This window comes from Anastrepha obliqua, chromosome 3 (genome assembly GCF_027943255.1).
Source record: "Anastrepha obliqua isolate idAnaObli1 chromosome 3, idAnaObli1_1.0, whole genome shotgun sequence".
Taxonomy (NCBI): domain Eukaryota; kingdom Metazoa; phylum Arthropoda; class Insecta; order Diptera; family Tephritidae; genus Anastrepha; species Anastrepha obliqua.
In genome coordinates, this window is record NC_072894.1 from 55535846 (window position 1) to 55552496 (window position 16651).

Sequence of the window (16651 nt, forward strand, 5' to 3'; positions counted from 1 at the left end):
TAATTATAAATAACAATATAGTAATAAAGGGTTTTCCAATAAGAGGTGTTATTCCCGTTGTTGCTCCAGCTTCATTTTCGAAAAAGTAAGTTCCAATGACTCCACCGGACTATAAACGGCAACAAACAGTCACACGTTAAGGATGGAGAGGATTTTCAACAATAACTCTTGGATTTTCTGAGCCCTAGATCCGACAATTTTGCTTGTTGACAAAGCCACCGAGGTGGAAATAGGCCTCATCATTCAAGATGATTTTTCGATGGAATTCCGGATCATTTTCATGCATTTTAACGACCCAATCAGCAAAGACCTCACGTTGTTGATGGTCGGCCGGCTTGAGTTCTTGTGTTAACTGGACTTTATAAGCCCTAAGACCTAAATCTTTATGCAAAATAGATGTGTAATGACGTTTGTGGAATGCCTAATTCCAAAGAACGACGAGGAATGGACAAACCTTGATTTTATTCAACACTTTCAGCTACAACTGCAATATTTTCGGCTGTTCTTGAGCGACGTGTACGGGTTTTATTCTTCACACCACTAACTTGTCGCAACAGCTCGAATTTTTTCACCAATTTCTGTATTGCGATCCCACAAGTTGCTTCACGATGACCCAAAAATGTTCGAGTTTTACGAACTGTCTCTGCAGAATTTTCACCATTTTTATAGTAAATTTTAATAATTTCAGTGCGTTTTTTAAGCGTGTATCGTTCCATTTTCATTAATGCCGTAGTTTCTACTTGTCAAATATCAAAAAATGACAGCTTCAAAAGTGACATCTACCGAAATAGCGAGCTATAGAAAATAACACCTGTTATTGGAAAACCCTTTATATATACCTACCTATGTATATCGCTTTCAAAAAAGAGAATAATTGGTGAGAAAATTGATGGTTTAATTACACCCGAAAGTAAATTTTAGTTGGACTTTCTGAGCATACATATATGAGCAATAGAAACTGCAAAAGAAACAAGAAATCATGCACACATATACAAAACCACATTTGGAAGCTTTATACCTATTAATATGTGTTTTCACAATTTAACACACAACACTTTGTTTTAATTAGTTTGCTTAGTTAAAATGTCACAAATCTCAATATTACCAAGCTATTTATTGAATGTTCACAAACGTCTAAGTTCTCCCCCTTTTAGTTGTTTTGTATTGTTAAGGAAATTGACGTCACACTTGTCAAATTCGCGAAAAATAAAGTCACTGTTTCGGAAGACGGAACCTTCTGTATTCAATTCGCCTTGTGTACTCTGTCTATTTTTCTACAGCTACTGCATATGACAAGTTAATAAGGGTAGGTGAAAGTAGCACTAAAGCGTCATTTTGATAATTAGGGTACTTCAACATTTTCCACCGTTATAATTTATTTTGGAGTGGCTTAGTGATTGCTACTTATCCTTTTACATGGAAAGAAACTCATCAGCAAGCCTACATACAAAGACACTCAAACACATTTGCGTTTATACAAGCAATCCTATGGATCTGTTTTGAAAACGAACAAGGGTGGATACCCTAAGGTCTACCAAAGCACGCTACGATGTTACTACAGCGGTCGCCGTAACCGAATGGCTACCATTCGGAGAACGTCAAGTAATGGATTTAAACGTAGTCGTACAAGCATTGAAGACGATCCACGTCAAGGTCGTCTAAAAACAACTACAAGGCCAGAAATTGTAGAAAAAATACAACATGTCGTATCGGAAAATCATCGAGTGGCATCTCACTGGCCATTGACTGAAGTATTGGGCTTCAGGTGCACAATGGGTGCTGCATTCGCTAACAATGGAACAAAAACTCATTCGAATGTGATTTTCTCAAGGATAAAGAAAAGGATAAAGTGAGATTTGTACATTGATTCATCAATATGAATGAGACTTAGGTTTATCACCATGATTCTAAATCAAATCAAGATTCTAAAGAGCGGTGTGAACCTGGTTCTTTGGCTCCAAAACGAGTTCTTGTCCAGAAATCGGCTGAGAAGGTGTTGGCATCAGTTTTTTGGGATGCGAAAGGAGTTTTGTTTGGGGATTATTCGCAAACTGGTAAAGCAATAAATTCTGAATATTATTGTAACCTTTTAGACAAGCTTGAGAAAAAAATCATTAAAAAAGACCCAGTTTGCAAATATAAATTAGTTTTCATCAAAGCAATGCACCATGTCACAAAGGCATTCTGACAATGCAAAAATCCATGAATTAAAGTTGGAATTGTTGGAGTATCCACCGTATTCAGCAGATTTGGCCCCTAGCGACTTCCATTTGTTCCCAGACCTAAAAAAAAGGATGCGTGGAAGGCGTTTTTCATTAAATGATGAGGTCATAACAGCTGAGCAAGCGTATTTTATAACCATTCGCAAAAATAGTCTCCAACATATGTTACCTTCTCAAATTAGATGTAGAATACAAAGGTTACAATTCTATAATTATAGGGCTGCAAGCATGGATAACTCCCCCATGCCTCCCGTTGATAATGTACTTTGTCTACTTTATATGCAAATAAAATAAGCTTTTGGGCAGAAACTCTTACATTTATTGCATACATATGTGTCTATATGTATTGGATTAGGGAATAAGTTCCTAGCGTGTCTATATTTTATTTTATTTTACAACAATTTTTTTGCTGTTTGGCAAAGGGTAAGTATTATTCGGCAGAACTCTTTCGTGCTCTACAAAACTACAGGGTGCGCCATATTTTATGTCGGTATGTAAACACTAAATATCTTTGTCATTTACCAACCAATTGACTTCAACACACATGTTTTCGATACGTCAATTCAGTACAATTTTAACCATGGATTGCTTTATACCGAAACCACGCGCTGAAATACATAGTAACTTTATACATCGAAAATAGTCGTTCTATTGTTCCAACTCAACGCGCATATCGCAAAAAGTATCGCGGCAAACAAGCACCGTCTGGTTGACACTGAACTCAATTTTTGGAAACAAATTTTAATGACTGACGAGGCACATTTTAACCTCTCTGGCAGCGTGAATAAACAAAATTACCAAATTGGGGGAACTGAGAATCCACACGAGATATTTGAAACGTCATTGCATGACCGGATAGTAACTGTTTGGGCCGGCATTTGCGCCAAAACCATCATTGGGCCATATTTTTACCGAGAAAACGAAACGGTCGATGGAAACCGATATCGATGGATGTTGGTTCATTATGTCTGCTCAAAAATGCGTGAGAAATATTTAGACGGTTACTGGTTTCAACAAGACGGTGCGCCATGCCACACTGCGAATGCAACAATTGAATTTCTGCAACGAAAATTCCCGGGACGTCTAGTGTCAAAAAGGGGCGACGTCGACTGGCCCCCCAGATCATCTGACTTTCGATGAAGAATGTCTCAAATCACTTTTGAAGGAGAAACGGTCGCCAAACCAGTCGTGAATTGGCGGAAAAAATTAACTGCGATCATAAAACGATTCTCAATCACCTGCATTCAATCAGATTTACTGAAAAATGGATGCCTGACGAGCACAACGAAAAAAACAAAGAAAATCACCCTCAAATTACTTCTCAGCATCTCGCCCGCCATCAAGCAACACGCAGTCATAATCAGCGCTTTTTGTACCGAACCATAATAATGTGATTGTGCATATGCACAAGCATAAGCACATGTCTATGCTTATTTGAGGTCTGAAAAAGGGTTGAAAGTTTAGTAAACTCAAATGAGAAGTTAATAAACGTGAGGACTTCATCAATGTTAGCTAACGTTTTATTCCCCTTGACTTACTGCTAATTTTAGCAACTTTTGGGCTGACGACTACGACTGAATTTTTGTGAATGGTTTTGGAGGTATTTAGTGGTATTTTTACGTGCACCAGATTTTTAAATTTACTTGAAATGGCTATAAAGGTAGGATATGTAATGTATGTAAGAATACTGCGCGCGATGAACAATTTTCACAGAGCGTCGATTTTCGTAATACAACTGTACGATTTGTAAAAGTTGTCGAGGTGTAAGTCCTTCCATGAGGAAATGTCAATGAATAATGAAAAAAAAGTATGTATTTGGCTTGACAGTAGTCACGCTTGATCTGTCAAAGAAACCCTATTGGAAAAAGTACCTGCGATCTGATCACCCTTTAATAAGTATATATATCCAGTATTATCTTTCATGTCTAATTGTGTCAGCTCCTCCGCCAATCACTTTAATCTAACCAAACTACCTCATTTAATTAATTCCTTGCGTTGCACTTTTTTGATATTATTTAAAAAAAAAATCAAGATAACTTTTGTATAAAATGCATACCAACGTTTATGAGTTCGTATCACACTATAGAATATTTATGACTAATTTACAATTTTGGCAGCAGTGTTAGCAGATACACACATAGTCTGAACGTGCACACACATTTATAAAAAGCTAATGTAAAATACTTCCAACGGCCATGGCCATTGCTGTTTTGTACTTAATAAGGCACCAATAGTGGGGTAAACAGACACGCTAGTATAAAGAGATGAGAATTCCCAAAACTCAATGCCAACAAATTGACATTGAATTCAAATGAAAATAAATAGCAGTTTCAAAAACATAAATTTCCCTCTACTTCCCCTACAAAAATCTTTACCCCTGCTATAGTTATGTATGTGCACTGTGCATGTGTCTGAAATATGTGTGTATTTGTGTGGTTGGGGACTTTGCAACAAGTGTATTTGTTCAATACTCTGGCTACTCATAACGATGAGTGTAATTTTTAGTACACAGGTACGAGTGCAAAAGCCAAACGTAAAACAGGTAGAGTGGTTGGTATTTGGGAAGGGCATTAAAAGTTCGAAGTCCCAGAGTAAATGATTTTAACAAGCTTTTGCGTAAAGCTCGTGGAGCCTCAAAGCTTTTGTTTCGAAATCTCTTGGCCTACTCCATTATTTGTCAAGTGTGATGGACAAATTAGTTGTAAGTACTTGTAGACATAATTTACTTATAAATAACAATAAAGAGAAACGGAAAAAGTTGAAAAATACTTGCAAAAGACTTAAGGGCAATTCCCAGGGCTTCAGATACCCACAACTTCCACAGAATTAGTTTTGGATTTTTTTGAATATGAGCAGTTATAAGTATAAAATGATAAGAGTTGATTCCATATGGTCGTTGAAGGCTTAAGAAGTTTAAATTTTAGTTCTCTATTTTTTTTTTCCTTTTTTATTACGAAGATTTTTTCAGAAAATACACCCTAACTTTTTAAGTCCAACGCAGTTAAATCAAAACTATCGTTTATTTTCTGCTTTCATTGAATAGGTACACAAATAAAAAACGATGATTTTTTAAGTCTGAAGTGGACTAATGATTATATCCTTATTCTTGAAGGCAATGCCTGTTACTAGCTAACACTTTTTCACATCTTTCGGCTGCTCAGACAGACATGCGTCATCAATCGAAATAGTTGGAAATCGGAGGAAGCAATTCTGAGCTATGCGGTGAAGGCTTCGTACTGGAATATCACTTTGTTGTATATATTTTCACATTGTGAGTGATTCTCGATGGCAGGAATTTCTAGTCATGAATGTTTGTCTTCACCGTCAATGCTAACGCATATCCGCAGTGCCTTCACGTTTTTGGTTTTCTCATTTTACATAATAATAACGAAACTGTATTGACTTTCACTTAGCCAAGCAAAAATCATTTTTTCTCAAATTACCTACTCAATAAACCAGTTTCGTATTTTAAATATTATATTAGATTAGTATATTATTTGTGGAACTAAGTTAGAAATAAGTCACAACAAGTGGCCGCCTAGACGGCCGAGAAAACCTATTGGTGCCGGACTATCAAACACTAATAGTCCTAATGTTCAACCGGAGCAACACAATAACACCAGTAGATGGGCCGACGCCCACCCGGGCAGCACATGGCAGTGTAATAATTAATAAAGTATCGGTGAAGTTTCCAATCTGATTCGCAGACGTCGAATCGCATTTCAGTGTCTCTTAGTTGTGTACCGACATTTGAAGGTTTAACACTGTTGCTGCCGCTATAGAGAGTGCAAATACAAACGCAGTTTTGCAAAAAGTTTCTTGTGAATTACGGAAAATGTAGTTTTTTTTGCGGATGAGGAGGTTTAAAATGCCTAATGCATCATCAAAGCTGCCGGCGCAGCAATGGTATGTCCTGAGGCTAAAAAACTGCAACTGCCACTCGTTCGCAATCGTCGCCAACAATGGAACCGCTTTTGCATTACTTCATACTGACGTTCCATCTGTGCTTGTGCCTTCGTCCAGGTGCTGCTTTTTCATGCGGAGAAGTTTTTCTACAAAACCACTACGGATTACTTCAGAGTTGCGTTCCATCTTGCTCATTACAAGGTCTATGCTTGTGTGCCTTGGAACAATTTTTCCTCGAAACCACTGGGGACTACTTCAGAGTGGTGTTACATGTTCCTCATTACAAGGCCTTTCCTCGCTGATAAGAATCTGGTCGACTACATTTTCAGTGGTTATGTGACGGACTGCATTTCCCTATATCGAACATGTATTTCTTGAAATACCCGTATCCCGAAAGGATTTGGGTCGTATGAAAATTGACTTCACCGAAGTTCCTGCTGTACCATGTAGTAACGTCATTTATGCCATAGCTTTATCATTTTGTCCTTTCTTTCGCGCGCTGCAGTTTTTTCCTCTCACAGGCTAGTATGGTAAATCTATCGATATTGAACAGCTTATCATTTGAACAGTTGGCCCAGATAATGTGCGGTAGACAGACACCACTCTCAAAGCTGCCGTTCGTTGTACCGATGCTAGGATTTCACACCGGTGATTTGCCTTTCGTGCATTTGTCCACAGTTCAGCTCCGTATAAGAAAACGAGAAGGGTGGGTAGCCATCATTATTTCCCGTTTCTTTTCGATTAGATCCCCTATGTTCGCCATTAGTCTACTAAGAAGGGATGGCATCTTGGCGGCTTTCTCTGCTGCATGTTTTATTTGAGCCTAGAAAGTTAGACTTGGATCCAGTCGTATCCGTAGGTACTTTAGAACCTTTTTTGTGATTAGCGTATTTTCGAGTTTGCTAGCTTCTAACAGGATGTGTTTCTTAGTTAGAAATATTAGCTCCGTTTTCTCTGGCTAATTTGAGGTCACGTGATGACTTGGTTAAGTTTTCTAATATACAAGTTTGTTCCATGGTTGTGATGACTACGGCGATATCGTCTACGTATCCGATTAGAAAGGTGCTATGGGGCATTTCTTTATTGAATCTCTCCTCATAACTAATGTTCCAAAAATCGGGACTGAGAATTGATCCTTGTGTCGCTATGGATGTAACTAGACGCTAAACAACGATAACCTTCTGGGATTTGATAGATGAGTTTGCGGTCTCGCGCTGTATATATTCCTTCGTGTCCATGCTACTAAACTGGTTATTTATGCATGATAATGACCCCAAGCTTACAGCTAATGTGGTAAAGAAATTGGTTTTCTAAAGAAACAATTGCAGTTCTAGCAAAATAATTAAAAAATGCTATTTTTAATTTGAAATAACTAATTTATGTTTTTCTTGCAGATCGATAAAAGTGCGCGATTTCAATGTTCAGTTCAAAATATGACAAATGCCGATTTTTTTATTTAACAAAATAAATCAGTACGAGGGGTGCCTTTTATATGTCGGGATTAGAGAACAAAAACAAATTTTAATCATCGAAAATCACTTTATTGTTTTTCAAAATATTCTCCAGATCTTCATGCTTTTGAACCAATTGTCGAAGCACTTTTGCCACTCTGAATGAAGTACCACCAAAACATGCATTCTGAATGCCGCAACCGCTTCTTCAGGTGTCGAAAAACGTTGACCTCTCAGTTTGTTTTTTACGTACGGGAATAAAAAGAAGTCATTCAGTGCCAAGTCAGGACTATACGGCGGATGACCCATTAATTCGATGTTTTGGGTGCTCAAAAATGCAGTTGTTTGAGCCGATGTGTGAGAGCTCGCATTGTCCTGGTGAAGAGTGATCCATCTTTGGCGATTGGTTTTCCTAATTTCTTGGAAGACAACTGGAAAACAAATGGTTGTGTACCACTCAGAATTTACTGTTCTGCGTTGTTCTAGTGGTGCGGTTGCGACATGTCCAGTTTTTCCGAAAAAAACAGGCGGCCATTTGCTTGGAAGTGCTTCGTGCGCGAACAACTTTTGTTGGATTTGGCTCATCTTGAAACACCCATACAGTCGACTGCTGCTCACTTTCGGGCTCATACGCGTAAAACCATGATTCATCACCTGTCACGATGTCATAGACGTGTTTCGAAGCCCCGCGATCGTATTTTTTGAGCATTTCCTTCGACCAATCGACACGAGCCTTTTTTTGAGCGATTGACAAATTGTATGGGATCCAACGCGAACAAATTTTTTTGACAGTCAAATGTTTATGCAATATTTAATGATTGCTGGTCCCACTAATGCCTAAGATTGCCTCAATCTCACGATAGGTCACATGACGATCTTGCAATATCAGTTCGCGCACAGCATCAATGGTTTTCGGAACAACAACTGATTTTGGACGACCTTCACGAAATTCGTCTTGGAGTGAACTACGACCACCACTGGTCCTTGATGGAGCTTCATCGCCAAAAAATGAATTAAGTTCATCCATGCAATGTTGCTGAGTTAATCCACGTCAACAAATAAATTTAATTCGTGGTGAACTATGAAAGATCTTACGAGATTGTAACGAAACTCGAAAAATATTTTGTAAAAAAGTCCGACAGCGTGAAGTTAAAATCTCCATAGAATGCTTAAAGGCAGCAATAATCGTTAACGACCGCGACACTTAGATCAGCGCAGGCTCTTCTTCTTCTTCAATAGTGTGTGATTGGTTTCCGATTACGAAATTCTTGTCCTCACGATAAACGTTTTTCAGGATCTATCGATATTCCCTCAGCTTCAGTGGCTGCGTGAGGTGTTTCTGGCCCATGTCAGTCGGTTTAAAAGAATTACTTCTGACATGTCTGAGAGTCTTTTCGTCTTCCAACTGGCGTCCGAAGAAATGGTGCCTGTGATTTCATCTCAAGGAAAACTGCTTGCAGAGCATCGTGTTTTCTTATACTCCTGAACTATGAGAATACATGGTGTTCTAGGGTAAACAGAACACATCCCGTTGCGTTCTGAAAGATCTGTATCTTCAGCCCCCATGTCCCACTAGTGCTCGGCGGTCAAATTGGCGCTATTAATTTTATGTAGAACAGGACAGCCGCAATAGCCGAATGGGTTGGTACGTGACTACCATTCGGAATTCAGAGTGAACGTAGGTTCGAATCTCGGGGAAAAAACACCAAAATTAAGAAAAAGTTTTTTCTAATAGCGGTCGCCACGCAGCAGGCAATGGCAAACCTCCTGGCATGAAAAGGCTGCTCATAAAAAATATCAGCCGTTCGGAGTCGGCTTCAAACTGTAGGTCCCTCCATTTGTGGAGCAACATCAAGACGCACACCACGAATAGGAGAAACTCGGCCAAACTCCCAAAAAGTGTGTACGCGCCATATACATGTATATATATGTATGTATATAGAACAGGGCAGCCGATCGCCTAGTATAGCATCACCAACGTTTCTTTGCGACTTGAGAACTTGGCCGCGGTTAAGTTGTAAGTTCGGAAAAAGAGCCGGATTATAAAAAATTCCACTCAATTGTAACGTAACGGTAACGTAGAGTCCACTATCGGAAGTATTACACAGAGTAATTTTGAGTTATTCACAATCAGCTTTTTTCGTTTTTGACAGCATAAGACATCCCCCATAAATATTTGAGCAATATAGCTGAAATAAAAGTTCTTGGCCGAATGTAAGTCCGGGTCTTCGGCGTCGCGCGCACAGCCTCTTTTCGTACCACCTAATAACTTGGAAGCCAACAAGACTGTAGTAAAAACGAGACACTGTGAAAACTAATGATTTGATTTGTGTTAACTTTATTTTATTTTTGAAAATAAACGTCGTGAAATTGGACCACCCATTATGTATGTACGTTCATATTCGGAGGCTATTTATTGACACATCGTGTGTGAATCCAATTCTGTAGGCAACATATACATATAGTACTTTATTCATTGTTTCGTATTACATAAGGTTACTATATTTTCTGCTTAATTATATATTTTCACTTGTAGTTGCAATGTTGGTAAACTTAAATTTTTATCGAATTCAAAGTAAGACATTACAAAAATATTTTCCATTAATTTACTTGTACTCAAACGAACTAAATATTTTTCAGATTAATTTTAAGAAAGGCAAATATGTAATCTTAGCTGCTGTATGTAAAATAGCATAAATTAAAAAAAAGATATGTAGTCGTATGTATTAAACTAAAAACTACGTCTTATGAAACAACTAATGAATGCATGAAATAAAATCATATGTATGAAAATATATTCTTAAAAAATGAAGCTGGCAAAATGGGCGGTATGGGCGGCATGGGTAGCACTAGACACATGAATTATATTTATATAATATTTAAATTGTGCATACTTATGTCAGAGGTTAGAGGGCAGTCGATACAAAATGACATCGGATGATGAGTACCGTTGTCGATATTCGTTTTGAATTGAATGAAATAAACCGACAGCATCAGCTTTGTTCATTAAAGCGCTCATACACCACACCGGCCTGCTGGCGCCGTCCAGTGATTGTCCTAGCCGATTGATCGTGTATGTGCTTGTGCCAGCCGCTGGTACAATATCAAAACAAGTTTGATATTTTTATGATTGTACAAGCTTGCGGGTACCGTCTTTTCACGCTCTTTCACGCGCGCTTCACCCAAGCACGCTTTTTTCTTACTATCTTTTTCCATTCTCTCTGCAAGGCAATAAGAATTGCCACACAAATTTCGTCTTTATTCATAACGATCTAATATTTTAAAATTATCACGCGACATTTGCTGCAATCAAGGCAGTACCACCACCTGTCACTGTTGTACTGTGTGTCGCTCCATTGAACCACGGCGCACAGAATACAATAGGTGGCGCCTTCCGACAACCGCCAGTTTAATTTTTGCAGTTTTGACAACGGATTAACGTCATTAAAGCAAATAAACAAACCATTGTTTAATAATAACTTGTTTCCAAATATTCAGTGAACGGCTTGATGGATATTGTAAATTGAAGGTTTGTTATTTTTAAATTAAAAAATAATAAACATGAAAAATTGATAGGATTCCAATGAGCCAATATTTTATAAATATATGTGTGTGTGTGTGTTTAATTTCTTGTGTTTAACAGTTTCCACATACTTTCCTATTATTCTTCCTCTTCTTTTCGTTTGTTTATTTCCTGTAGTGACATCACGGCGCAAGGGAAGACGCAATTCTGTATCGTATCATTCTTGCCATTGAACAGCATTGCTTCTAAAAACAACTTAACTGTCATTGTCATTGCGTCATTGTGTTTTAGACTAAATAACGATTTCAAATCGAGTTTCGAACAAGAGTACCTTATCCGACCCCAGAGTTGTGCTTGTCTTTTATTGTAATACCAAACGAAAGATGCCACGTCGAAACATTTACAATGGCGGAAGTAAAATTATATTGTAATAAAATAATGCACTAGCTTGCCCATTTTATAAATTTTTGCTAAACATCAGTGTTCAACTTTTTTCGTACTATTCGAAATTATTCGAACAAGTCGAGTCGACTATATATATTATATATATATATATCATTGACGAGGTATTTACTCGTATATTCATATACATTTACGGGGACATATTTCATTTTGAACAATTTCATTATTCTTTAAGTTTTTTCTGGTGTGTCTGTATTTGTCTTCTTGATATTATTTTAAATATGTGCAATCATTACTAATATTCGAATGGATATAAACTGCTAAATACGTTCATGCTTCTATCTGTAGCAGTATAGCTCATTATCAAACTGTCTTACTAATGAGTTGTTGATGAGCTGCATATTTTGCAGTTAAGTGTATAGTAACTTTTTGCATTTTTAAACACAAATGATTTACTCTGCTGCTTACATTGCTAATACTTTACTACTCATAATAACTACAATCAGCTACTTGAGCTGTCGCTTACCCCACATCTGCGCCTTCGACAAAATATGTCTTAACATCTGTCAAACTTCTGTTTTGAATTTGTTTTATATAGACAATTTATATTTTACTTTCAAAATGGCACCAAGCAATTCAGATCGCTGTATTCGCGCATGCCAATGAAAATTAGTTGTTTAACTACCAAAAACAGGCTGAATATTATAACAACGTTGGCAAGAAATTCGAATAGTTTAGACAGACGGCGGCATTAATCTGGATTGCCAGCGCAGTTAATTTTGATTCAAATTGTAGTGTGACAGACGGTTGTTGTGCAGATTAGTGAACAGCTGATTTGATTATTGGATAGTTTTGTTTTGACTGGAAGCAACAAATTCGGGTATCAGTTGGCCTGATACTAAGAAATAATTATTTATTTAAAAAAATCGTACATTGCAATTTTTCAAACCCCTCCGAAATATCAAAATAGTGTAATTTCAGATCAGTGAACAGCTGATTGCTTATTTGATAGTTTTGTCAGTAAAAGATGTACCGCAGACAACAACAGTTGACCTGACACTAAGAAATAATTATTTATTTAAAAAATGCTTAAATTGCATTTTCTCAAACTGCTCCGAAACATCAAAACAATTAATTTAATTTCGAATGTGTTAGAGCAAACTATCATTGCATCCAGTCTTTCTTATTCTTCTCTTTAAAAGTAATATAACATTATTTTTTATTAACCGTTATTTTTCGGCAATTTTGCCAAAAAAAAATTCCCTAATCCACTTAAATTATGAGAATTAAGTCTAGTTGTAAGTCCGCATTAGTTGCACTTAATTCCTGCGTAAATTCCGAATTAAGTCGTTAATCCCATTAAACGCCACCGTCCGCCTAGACTTTAAGACATATAAGTTTTAACAGTGAAATTCGCGATCTCCTCCTAACATTTCTGTTTTAACAGAGCTTTTTTAACATAATCTGTAGAAGATGTAGATGCAGAGTTATGTGGGCCACAAACACAAAACAAATCATAACAATCGGTTGAATCGATCGACGATTTTCATTTCACGTTCTTCGCTGCCGTGTAAACATGGAGCGCGGGAAGAAAATAATTGCCATGTATAGTGTTGAGTATGAATGCTATCATTTTTTCGCTCATGTGTACACTACTCTCACTCAAAAGAAATGACAAACATCGTCAACTTCGTCACACGTGTAACCGATTGCAAGAAAAACAAACATTTTTGTCAACTTTCAATCTGTTGCAAACCACTCCACTACCCACATGTCGATCTGTTGGATCAGCAAACAAATGTTATGATTTGTTGCGTGTTTGTGGCCCGTTTCTTGAACATTAAATGTTCATTTTTCGAAGTCTTACAATTATTAAACATTTTACTCTCCTGCTTCATGCTTAATTTTCATATTAACTGCTTTCACAAAATAAATACTTATACAGTACATGAAGTCAGAGTATATCAATATTTGTAGAAAAATAGGTTATCTTCACATTAATAATTTTCGTATATGTGGTGTAAAAATCGTTCATTTTCTGTTACTGATCACAAGCATTGAATCAACAAAAACAAATTACAAACAAAATACTTTCGTGTTTACAATAATGCTTTTGTAGGTAATTTAGCGTAAATATATGTACTCGTATGTAGCTAAACACAAAATTAAATGAATGTTTAAGAATTACAACACATTTTGCGTTCAACGACTTACTTCATTTCCCATTTCTATTTAACTGTTAATTTTTAAGTAATTGTAGTCATCACAAGGACTATAATATAAATTAACGAATGTTGATATTTCATTTTCAGTTGGTTCAAGAACCATAGAATGTTAATATTCATTGTTGTTGTTCTTATAACAGCATAAGCATTCCCCATAAATATTTGGGGAATGCTGCTGGAGTGACAGTTATTGGGCATATGTCGTTCCGTTAACGGAGAACGGACAGTCGCAGTTTGATGTTGGTGAATGGTTCTTTTCTGGGTTGTGAGCAAGTTGTGTGTGATTGGTAGTCTGCCCTTTCAGAGGAATAGTCATTTGTTGCTTTACGAGGAGTATCAAGGAAGCTTTGAAAGTCAATTATTAAGTAATAAGGCTTATCCAGTTCATGTTTCGACGAGTCTTCACATTTGCCCTTTTTTTTGCAATTTTCATCTGTGGTTCATTGCAGCGCATTCCATTTATTATCAACATTACTAGCACACAATCTTTTTATACACATTTGTACGCAAAGGTGTGTGCAGATTATAACGGATATTTGTATATATGTATGTAAATACTGTTAACCGCTAAATACCAGCAATGAATAATCCCGCTCTAATTTTTTGTTTGTTTCTAATCGATACCGTTGGGTAACAAGCTTAATTATCTACAAGTGGTTGAACAGTTATGCTGTGTGTATAAATAGTAGATGTTGTTGTGGTAGTTGTTGAAGTGAGAAACGTTGCTGAACTACAACTATGTGGCTGTCATTGACGTGGTTGCACGATAGGGCCATGCTCCCGATAGGTCTTGAGCTTCGTCTCCATCGCCTGCAAGAGGAAAAGAGAGTTTTGACAGAGAATCGTTAATTACAAGAGAACCTAAATCATTTTGGGAGAGAATATTTCATTTCATATAACACTGTGCTCGGATTTTCATGTTTTTTTTTTGCAAAAAGTTTCGAGAGGGCCCTTCTAAGTTCAATGGCGTCTTCCGTTGTGTCAGGTTGGCTTCAGTTTGCGAGATAACGGTATTTGAGAATGGAGCTTGGGCCCCTGAAAGCTCATTTAGAGCATCATATCTCGCCCATTTACTGCAATAGTGTAATAATCCACAAAATCCAAGGGAAAATTTCTCGAAAGCTGGAGTCAATATGGCAAAACGGAGACCGCTACTAAATTTAGAAGACCGCAATTATGTAAGATTTTTTATCAAAATCTTTGCCAAATTCTGAACTTACACAGTCTAAATAATTATGGAGGAAATAATTAATTTTGAGAGAATAGTTAGTTAATTTTTGGATGATAATAAATTTTGGAAGAGAATATTTAATTTTGGAAAGAGACAATTAATTATTAGTATTGTCTTAGGATAAATGAGTGTCGAAGTTTGAGATCTTAATTACAGTTTCCAAGTCAAGCTAAAGCATCACTTAAAAATCCCATAACATTCGGATCAAGACTACCGGAAAGACTCAGACTTACATACCGCCGGTGTCCCTTTGGTGGTATTCCGAAAAATTTTGTTTTTTTTATTCTTAAAAACAACAAAAAATATCCAGTTTTGACTGATAGCAAATACTAAAAGTCCTGGATGATGCTACTAGCCCTGGATGGGATTGGAACCCTGGATGGTAGTTGTTGTTGTTGTTGTAGCAGTAGCTCTGCCCTGCCAGTGTAGTGCAATCATCTTCGTCTAGCTCATCTAAAGGTAGACCCAGGAAACTTGCTGTTTCGACAGGTTGGGTCCAGAGAGAGAGGAGTGTTAGAAGAGTGGGTTTGATGGGCATGTGAAAAGGTGATTAATGTCGTCCCGGGCGCCTTCACATGTCGGGCATATGTTTAGTATATCGGGGTCGATTCTGGATGCCGTGTAAAAGTACTTTAAGGTGCTCACTGTTCTATGTTACCTGATGTGTTAATTTAACCGCATTTTAACTATAGCTCATTTCACAAAGGAGCAACATTGTTTGTTTTTGTTTCGCATATAAATCAGATTTTGCTTCGGATGCCCATAGCTGGTAATCTATCATCCTTGGCCTACTAATTTTACACGCACTTTTACGTTTTTCCAATTAGTCATTAATCCGTCAAGTCTGATAAAATAAGTTTAAAATTTTTATAGATTTTTTGAAATTTGTAAAAATTTTGTGAATTTTATACAAAGTTTGGAGCTTTAATTTACATGGCTTTTGTTACACAATGAAACATATCTTTATAAAAAAATTAACGAAAAAATTGTCCGTGAAAAGCATTACAAACGTTGTAAAAAAATTAGGTGACTTAATTATGTGGCTACAAGTATATGTATGTCCGAAATCCCAGTTAATAAAAAAACTATTGAGAGGTATTAAAATACTACTTTGTTATGGTTTCGCGAACACTTCCTTCCTTTACATTGTCAAAGGCGTGAAAATTAAGACAAAATATTACTTGCAGGAAGTGATTATTGAAAATGTTTCTTCTCATGTATCCAGGATGTTTGGAACTGACCAATATTGCTTTCAACAAGTTGCTGTCCCGGCTCATAAATGCAACGACAACATGCCCGGTTTTTATCGGCAGATGAGTAGCCTCCATATTCTCCGGATCTGAAATCTTTGCAGAAATCATATGGGATTACATAATGGGGAAATTAGCAAATACAGTGTACTCTCTCTCTCTTAAGCGGACACCTAAGGGACTGGCATATTTGTTATGAGAGAGTTATCCGCTCAAGAAAAAAATATAAAAAAATTCTTAAGGATTTGTGGTATGTACTGAAAAAAGTGTCCACTTCTGGGAGGTGTCCGCTAGGAGAGATTACAGTACCTATATATGAAAAAAACGGGTATTGTCTTATGTCAAAAACCAACTATTTTTAACTAAGTGAGAATTCGTAATATGAGTTCTAGTGTACTTTGCGAACGACACTTATGACACCTTTGTGAATGCCCCAATAAA